The 8,515-nt window shown below is 46.1% G+C and overlaps 1 pseudogene; it reads right to left on the bottom strand.

The window, feature by feature from the left end:
• Window positions 1–7,603: 7,603 nt before the first annotated feature.
• Window positions 7,604–8,281, bottom strand: LOC148021145 (uncharacterized; annotated as a pseudogene).
• Window positions 8,282–8,515: the final 234 nt, after the last annotated feature.

Here is an 8,515-nt window from a genome sequence, read left to right as displayed (position 1 = left end):
ATGGTTCGTGACCTTCGGGAGTCTAACTGTGGCCCACACAATGGACATGCATGATAACCTGAGGTAACGAGACCTGCAAGGCGATCCACGACCTAGTGAATACTTGATTGAATGAAATAAAATATAGATATTACCGGCGTGAACAAAGGTCTGCTCACCTGAGCACTCTCCCAATCCCGGAAAGTCATGCATCGTCCACATGAGAATGGCTCGAATGTTGGCTGACCGCCGACCATCGCGTCTACTCATATCTTGCACCGTGACCCCCTCCTCCCACAAAATCTTAAGCTCATCGACTAATGGACGAAGATACACGTCCATATTTTTTACTTTGTAGCGGCCCGGGACGAGCAAGCTAAGGATGAGATGTCCTTTCTTCGTAGAAAGCCATGGAGGAATGTTGTAGTTGACAAGCACTATAGGCCACACACTGTAAGAAGTCGAGCGCAGACCGAATGGGTTCACACCATCCATGGCGAGACCGAGCCGAAGATTCCTTGGCTCTCGCGCAAAGCCTGGGAAGGTAGAGTCAATGTGGCTCCATGCGCGCAAATCTGCTGATATTCGTTGCACTCCATCCGTAGACCTATTCTGCACATGCCACGTTGTCAAGCTTGCCATGGCAGACGTGCGAAACATGTGGTTTATGCGGGGGATGAGCGGAAAGTGTCTGAGGACTTTTTGAGGGATGGTCTGCCCTTGCAAGTCCTGTCGATACCTGTGAGCACCACACTTTGGACATGTCTCCATAGTCTCGTATTCATCTCGAAACAATATGCAGTCATTGATACATGCATGGATGTTATTGTAGTCCATGCCAAGCTTCCGTAAAACATGTCGTGCATCATCACGAGACTCAGGCATGGTGTTTGCAGGTGGCAATATATGATATTTCAATAACCTGAAAAAATCATAAAACACCTTGAAAAATCCATCCATATTTACAATAATACTGTTTTTAAAAAAAACAATGAAGTCTGTGTGCAAGGTACCTGAATAACTCAATCACACTCGTATCGCTCCAACCGTATTTTGCTTGCACACTTAAGAGTGCAAGCAATGTCTTCAACCGAGACACTCGGCACCCATCATATAATGGTATGGATGCTTCCTCTCTAAGCGGGTCAGATGTCTCAACATCCATGGGAATCAATGCATCGATCATTGCCTCCATCTCAGGCTCCAAGATTGTAGGCAAGTCGGGAAGGTTGTCTGTCTCCTCTGGCATTGACGATATAGATGGGCCTTGCGAGTGGTCTATTGGCTCCTGCCATCCATCCATCGCACTTCCACGAACTCTTCTAATTGGCCGCAAAGGGTGCACTCCCCCTTGGGTCGAGACATCACCCCCCTGGACACAAAATTTGCCAACAAGACCCAATCTTATTGTGTATGGTTTTCAATTAGCTTGAGAGTACAATGCATGAAAAATGCTAACTTGAAAATACCATTTGCTGAAAATCTGCAATCGCCTGATCAATAATCTCAGGTTGAAACTTGCCAAATCATCGTACGTGTTCTATAGACAATCGGCGTTTTCGTCTAATTGCCAACTTGCATTGAGAGCAAGGACATGGGACACGCTGATTAAGATACGACTCGCGGTCTTGAACAATAGGACCTTCTTCATTTGCCATCTTATCTACATTACAGCAAACGAGGCTTAAATGGATAGCTTTATGGAGATGTACGTCAACTTGCAAGTTGACCATAAACCTTGCATTGTATATAGTAGTCGAGAGATTTTCCGATGTTATATCTCGGCCTTGTATCATGCTCAACGATTTATTTATCCCGGTAGATAATTTTTTGTTATATCTCGGCTTTGAGTATAAGTAATCCATTTTAAAATTAATGCGCGCCATCTATGAAATTTTACAACTATAGTAATAAAATTTATTTCAATCAATTCTACTCATAGTCATAAGACCTGAGAGAAATTATCCTATACTCAATTTAAGGGATCTCCACTTCTATAACAATAATTTTGGGTTAATTTTGATGAAGTACGTGGCCGTATGCAAAGCACATTGCATACCATTATCGATACGTATATTATCTTAAATTTCATTCCCTTCCCTCTCCCTCTCCCTCTCTTCCTCTCTTTCTCTCACCCTCTCCCTCACCCTCTCGTTCTCTTTCTCTCCCTCTCTCATTTCCTCCCTCCTCCTCCCTCTCCCTCTCCCTCCCTCTTTCTCCCTCTTTCTCCCTCTCCCTCTCCCTCGCTCCCTCTCCCTCCCCCTCCCTCTTTCTCTCCCTCTCTCATTTCCTTCCCCTCCCCCTCCCTCTCCCTCTCCCTCTCCATCTCCCTCTCTTTCTCTTTTTCTCCCTCTCCCTCTCTATCTCTCTTTCTCTCTCATTTCCTAAACAAGCAAAAAATAAAGTGATTTAAACATCCTCCAAGCAAAAGGGAGAGGGAGAGATACAATGCACTCTCCCTCTCTTTCTCTTTCTATCCCTCTCTCATTTCCTTCCCCTTCCTCTCCCTCTCACTCTCTTTCTCTCTCATTTCCTCTCCTAAACAAGCAAAAAATAAAGTGATTCAAACATTAAACAAGCAAAAGGGAGAGGGAGGGAGAGAGAGAATGCACTCTCCCTCCTTCTCCCTCTCTTTCTCTTTCTCTCCCTCTCCTATTTCCTCCCCCTCCCTCTCCCTCTCCCTCTCTCTCTATTTCTCTTTCTTTCTCTTTCTTTCCCTTTTCCTCTTCCTCTCCCTCTCTTTCTCTCTCGTTTCCTCTCCTAAACAAGCAAAGAAGAAAGTAATTTAAACATTAAACAAGCAAAAGGGAGAGAGAGAGAGAGAATGCACTCTCACTCTCTTTCTCTCCCTCTCCCTCTCTTTCTCTCCCTCTCTCTCCCTCTCCCTCTCCTTCTCTTTCTTTTCCTCTCCTAAATAAACAAAAGAGAACGATTTAAACCTTCAACAAGTAAAAGAAAGAGAGAGGGAGACTCACCAATGAGATATGGCGAGCGTGGGCGGCTTCTCTTTGCAACGAGGGCTCCTCCTCTCCTTCGCGAACAACGACGGTGGCGGTGGCGGTGGCGGTGGCGGCGGCGGCGGCGGCGGCAGCAAGTCTCTTCCTCCTCTTCTCTCACAAAGCCTTGGCTCTCTCCCTCGCTCTCTCCCTCGCTCTCGCTCTCAAAAGGCGAAGAAAACAAAATGAAAATGGCGCTCTAGTTTCGGCCGCGCTTTTTTTCCCTGCGGCGTCGCTATTGGCGTCGCTATTTGCGTCTCATTTGCGACGCAAATAGCGACGCCAATAGCGACGCCAATAGCGACGCCGATAAACGCCGTCGCTAATCGGCGTCGCTATTGCCCCAGTCCCTTGTAGTGCAAACAAAATGATGACACAATGGAAAAAACCCTAAATATCTACAAGAAAATATATGCATATACAGAGGTGTGTAAAAAGGGGTTCTAACCCCTATAAAAATAGAAAATGATAGAAAGAAAAATCCTTGAGTAGTTGTTCATCACCTTGTGAAGGCTTTGTAAGCTCCTAGGGCCGAGTCAGAACCAATGCCTTGTCTTCCTAGGGGTGGCATCTAGCTGAAACTAAAAGTCAGAGAAGGTTAGAGCAAAAATAAAAGTGAGTGTTAGAAAATGATTAAGTGTCGCCTTGCGAGGGCTTGGTAGGTTCTTGGGTACCGAGACAAGACCTGATGCTAATGCCCCATTCTCCTTGGGTCACTACACTCAGCTCCATCCTTTTTACACTCTCAAGTATGGAAAATCATGGGCTAAAAGAAAAATGTGCTAAAAGAAAACATTTATTGATCAGGCTATAGGAGTCCTCACCTAGGAGGAGCTCCTAGTTGAGTTGTCCTTAGTTAGATAGGTGGTTCAGACCACCACTTAGGATGACCTCTATGATAGTTCTAGACTCCCTCCATTTGCATCAACACTCCCCCCTCTGGCAGTACAGCAGTGTGATTGGTAGGTTCTCAATAGGGAAGTGCAATGGAAACCTCTAGTCAGCCGCCGCCAGTGCATTCTGTGAGTGCCCCCCAGTCAAACACCTTCTGTATTGTCCTCTCGGAGGAACAGCTCTTGGCCGTCCGTGCCACAGAGCTAGAGCTTAAAGAAACAATGATTTTCTGTCAGGCAATAGGAAACTCCCAATCCAATGCCCAGCTTTGGGATTGGCTCCACTCCACACTATGCATTGGCACATGTAGATCGTGGAGGTAGTCCTCATGGGCTGTGGGATCTTCATGGTTTGTCTTACCTCTGCCGACGCAGCTCGTGAGTTAGTGAAGAGCTCACCCTATGCCTCCACGAAGGTGGTCATTCACATGGTTCCCTGGTACAACGGTTTCATAGTGGAGTCATTTGAGCTCTACAATAGATTTCTCAAACACCCAGTTACTTTACTTTTCCTTGGACTGGCAATAGAGTACCGCCAGTTTAGTGGAAGACTTTGGTCGGCTCTTCGGCATAGTTCTTCCTGCCTCCTTTGCAGATGCAGTGACAAATGCAGGAGTCCCCAAGGTACAAGTGGCCATGAAAGACACAAAGAGTATACCCAAGTTCCTGGAGATAGAGGTAGGAGGTCACTCCTTTAGGCAGCAGGTCACTGTGATTGGGCAACTAAGGCAGTTCCTACGCTACCATGACTCTCGGCATCAAGCAACAAGCTATACGTGCTTCGAAGCCAAGGCAGCTTCGTCGACAACTCCACAAGTGGATGCTGATGGCTTCACATGGGTCTAGAGATGACAGAGAGGGAGACGATAGGGGGGCCACAACCAGACAGCTCCTCATACATAGCCTCGACAGTAGGGAGTAGGAGGGCGTGAGATGCCCCCTCAGTAGAGCATTCCACAGCCCCCCTACCCGCCCCACCCGGTAGGACCGCAACCCTCCATATCCACCACCCACGCCACAAACTACCTCACCTGAGATCCCATAGCCCCCACACCCAACCCCCCGCCACTGACCTGGGCCCATGTCCCCCCTTTCTAGGGCCACCAACCCCCCCACACCCACCATGTACTTGTGACCATCCCACCATCCCTCGATCTTCTTTCCCCCCACCACCTCCCCTACCGAGCACCCCCCCTGATCCGCCCTCGGCTTAGGTGATCCCCCCTGTCTCACCAATGAATTCTTTGAGAACTCGGCCACCCAGCTGGTGAAGCCATTGGCGGTTATGTTTCAGCAGGTTTGGGAAACAAGGGTCATGCCTTCCTCATGGAAAGAAGGCCTTATCAAATTGATTCCAAAGGTCCCTTCGCCATCAATGCTGCAACACTGGAGACCAATTTCTTTGATGGGCTCCATGTATAAAATCTTCTCCAAAGTGCTGGCGAATCGGCTTCACAAGCACCTTCCAGCTATTGTGCATCCTCTCCAATATGGTTTCATTAAGGGCTGCAACATTCTGCATAATATCTTAAATGTGCAAATGGCTATTGATTATGCGAGGCACTCTAGTCAAGAAATAGTATTGATTCAATTGGATTTGGAAAAGGCTTTTGACTATGTAGACTGGTCTTTCATTGCAGATCTCATGTCTGCTATGGGTTTTGGTACTCGGATGTTCCGATTGATCTACACCATTAGTGCTGCGGCTTCTTCAAGAGTTATGCTCAATGGTGGGGTTACAGAGCCATTTGTCCTTGCACGCTCGGTCAGACAGGGTTGCCCTTTGAGTCCTCTCTTCTTTGCCCTGGCGACTCACCCGGTCCTTTTAATGTTATCCTCAATGGCGGCTTCTGCTCAGCTGGCCGGATTGTCTCTTCCTTTGGGGCAGCACTTCATTAGCCAATCTTTGGCTGATGATAGCTTTATGATTTTGCGGGCAGACAGGGACAACATTAGAAAGGCATTAGATGTTTGGACGCTCTTTGGTCATGCTTCTGGTCTTCGCATCAATGCCTTTAAATCATCCATACTCAGTTGCACGAACCTGATTTACAGTCATTAGGCTGGCAGGGCCAGGTTGTTTCCCGTGGCTCCATTGTAAGGCATCTTGGATACCCATTGGGGGTGGATGTACGACTAAAGGAAGTACTAGAGTGGATTTCACAAAAACTGGCAGCGAAGTTTATGTATTGGAAGTTGCAAGCGTGGCCATTCCATATCCGCCTCAAAGTGGCTCAGACAATTATGCTGCCAATGCTAACGTATTTCCTGCCATTGCTCCCGTGGATGCCTACTACTTTGAAGGCTCTCACTCGCCCTATTCGTTTCATGTTATGGAAGAAGGATTCACTGCAAGCAGGTATTTCGTGGATTTCATGGTCACATACATGTACCCCTAAACGCATGGGTGGTGGAGCTATTTTGGATCCTGAAACTCATATGCTGGCTCTTCGTTGGTCTCTTTTTCGCGCCATCTGTGTGGATCATCACCCGTGGACCATTATAGCCCGTTATTTTCTTGAGGACAGTGGGCTATGCCATGGTAATACACGACTTCAGGCCTCCTGGTGGCATGTCCTTAATGCTGACTCTTGATTTGCCAACCCCTCTTCCTTTCTGTTACTGCACTTGGTCGGCTCTTGAAAAGTGGTGCTCCAAAAGACCCGTTGGCATCCAGTGGGGGACCGCTTGCATACTAACTCCTTTCAACTAGAATTGTTGGCAGTATCAAGGTTACTTTCATGGGAAGACAAACATCAGCTCAAACCAAGATTTAACCGCATGGCCCGTTTAGGTGTGACTTTGATTGCGGATGCTACCCTTGCCACTCAAAATGTCCTCGCATTGTTTCGGACTACTAGGAGACTTTTCAGGATCCCGCGCGGATACCGTGGTTTATGGCAATAGCTTTTGTCGGAGCTTCAGGGTAGGCAACCCTTTCTTGCCCTGGCTGTGGATCGTCCTTGGCAAGACTGGGACCTTGCAGGCCGGTTGAGTCTGGAAAAGGCCTTGGCTAATCAGGTGTATCATCTTCTCATTCAAGATCATCAATGGCTGGGTGTGAAAGCTAATAGTGTTTGGGGACTGCGGAAATCGCAGTCATGGTGGAAGGCAACTGTGATGGAGGACTGGCTGAATAAGACACCTTTCAAATGCAAGGTCTTTCTTTGGCGGGTAATGATTGGTGGTCTTCCTCTTGCCTCGGCCCTTTCCAAGTGTAGAATCTCGAATGGCAATTGTTTCTTCTGTACCACTACTGTGGAATCGACCCGACATCGATTTCTTTCTTGCCCACTCGCCAAGAATATCTGGTCACTCTTGTCGCAAGTCTAGCGTGCAATGGTGGGGTCCTCATTAACTCCTTTCGATTGTGTTTTTGTGCGCCCAAAGTACCCCACACCGCCACAGTTACATATGAAGATCTTATTCCACTTTTTCACATACTGGGGATGCTAGCACATTTGGACCACGCGGAATGCTTTTCTCTTTGATTCGGCCTCTAATGTACCGAGACACATTGTCCGGCTTAAAGGGCTCATTCGGCACTCGGATTTGCTCCCTCAGGAGGATTTGCTTCCCTGGCATATAGCAATTGCCTCTAGGTCTTTGCCATGATTGGTGTAACCTTTTTTGTGGATTAGTACTGGGATTTTCCACACGTTGGCCTAGGGGCCTCGTGTCTTTTGTAATCATGTAATCATGTAATCTTGTACCTTTTTTTCGTAATTAATACAATTACCTTTTACGAAAAAAAGAACCATTGCCTGCATCCTCAATAAAAGTAACATACACTATCGTATGTTGTTGTATGCTAATATCTATACTCTCATCAACCTGGATGGAGTACATTGGACTGCTCTTGATATCATGTTTTAGTCTTTCCCAATAAACATGCTTAATGGCCTTCACAAACTCTTTGCCTGCATCTTTACTTGTATAAGAAGAGTGCTCACTGACAAGAGGCATATTTGGAGTTTTCATGAATCTTTGGAAGCTACACTGATAGTGGAACTCTTCCAAAGGCAAGTATCTCTTGACAACATACCAAGCAATTTGTATGCATGAGATTATACGTTCTTTTTCATTGTCAATCATAGTATCAATGTGCTTTTCCATAGGGATCATACTTCTTTTCTCATGTTCTTGCCACATGAGCCTTGCTTCAACATGCTCCTGTGAGTTTTCATGGATCTGCAATGCATTCTTCTACAAGGATGTTGCTCCATTAGCTTTAGCAAAGGGATTCGCCTTTTGAGCAAATGAACACCATTTACATTTCACCCTCTCTTTGCCATCATTGTCAACTATACAATAGACCCATGCATGATGAATTTTCCAATGCTCAAGAAAAATCCGATGATGATTTTTCTTTGCACTATTATTGCTTTCATCTATACCAAGCATTCCATTCATAGTATTTGATGCATTATGATCCATCTCTCTCGTAAAGCATGTAATCCAAGTGATTCTTCTAATGTCTTTTTCTTTTTACTCTTTTTTATGTGCTTCCATGTGGCCATGATTACACATTGCCACATACAAAAATATACATTTGATTTTTCTCTAAAGCACAAGTTACAACTTGAAACGTACAAAGTAAAAGGAAAGGCACTATAAACATACCTCAAGACTCAAGATAAAGCAAGG

This window comes from Lygodium microphyllum, chromosome 18 (genome assembly GCF_053477565.2).
Source record: "Lygodium microphyllum isolate KBCC chromosome 18, Lygodium_microphyllum_v1.1.10, whole genome shotgun sequence".
In the NCBI taxonomy this organism is placed as follows: Eukaryota; Viridiplantae; Streptophyta; class Polypodiopsida; order Schizaeales; family Lygodiaceae; genus Lygodium; species Lygodium microphyllum.
The sequence above is the reverse complement of the archived record's forward strand: the minus strand, read 5'-3'. Positions and strand labels throughout refer to the sequence as shown.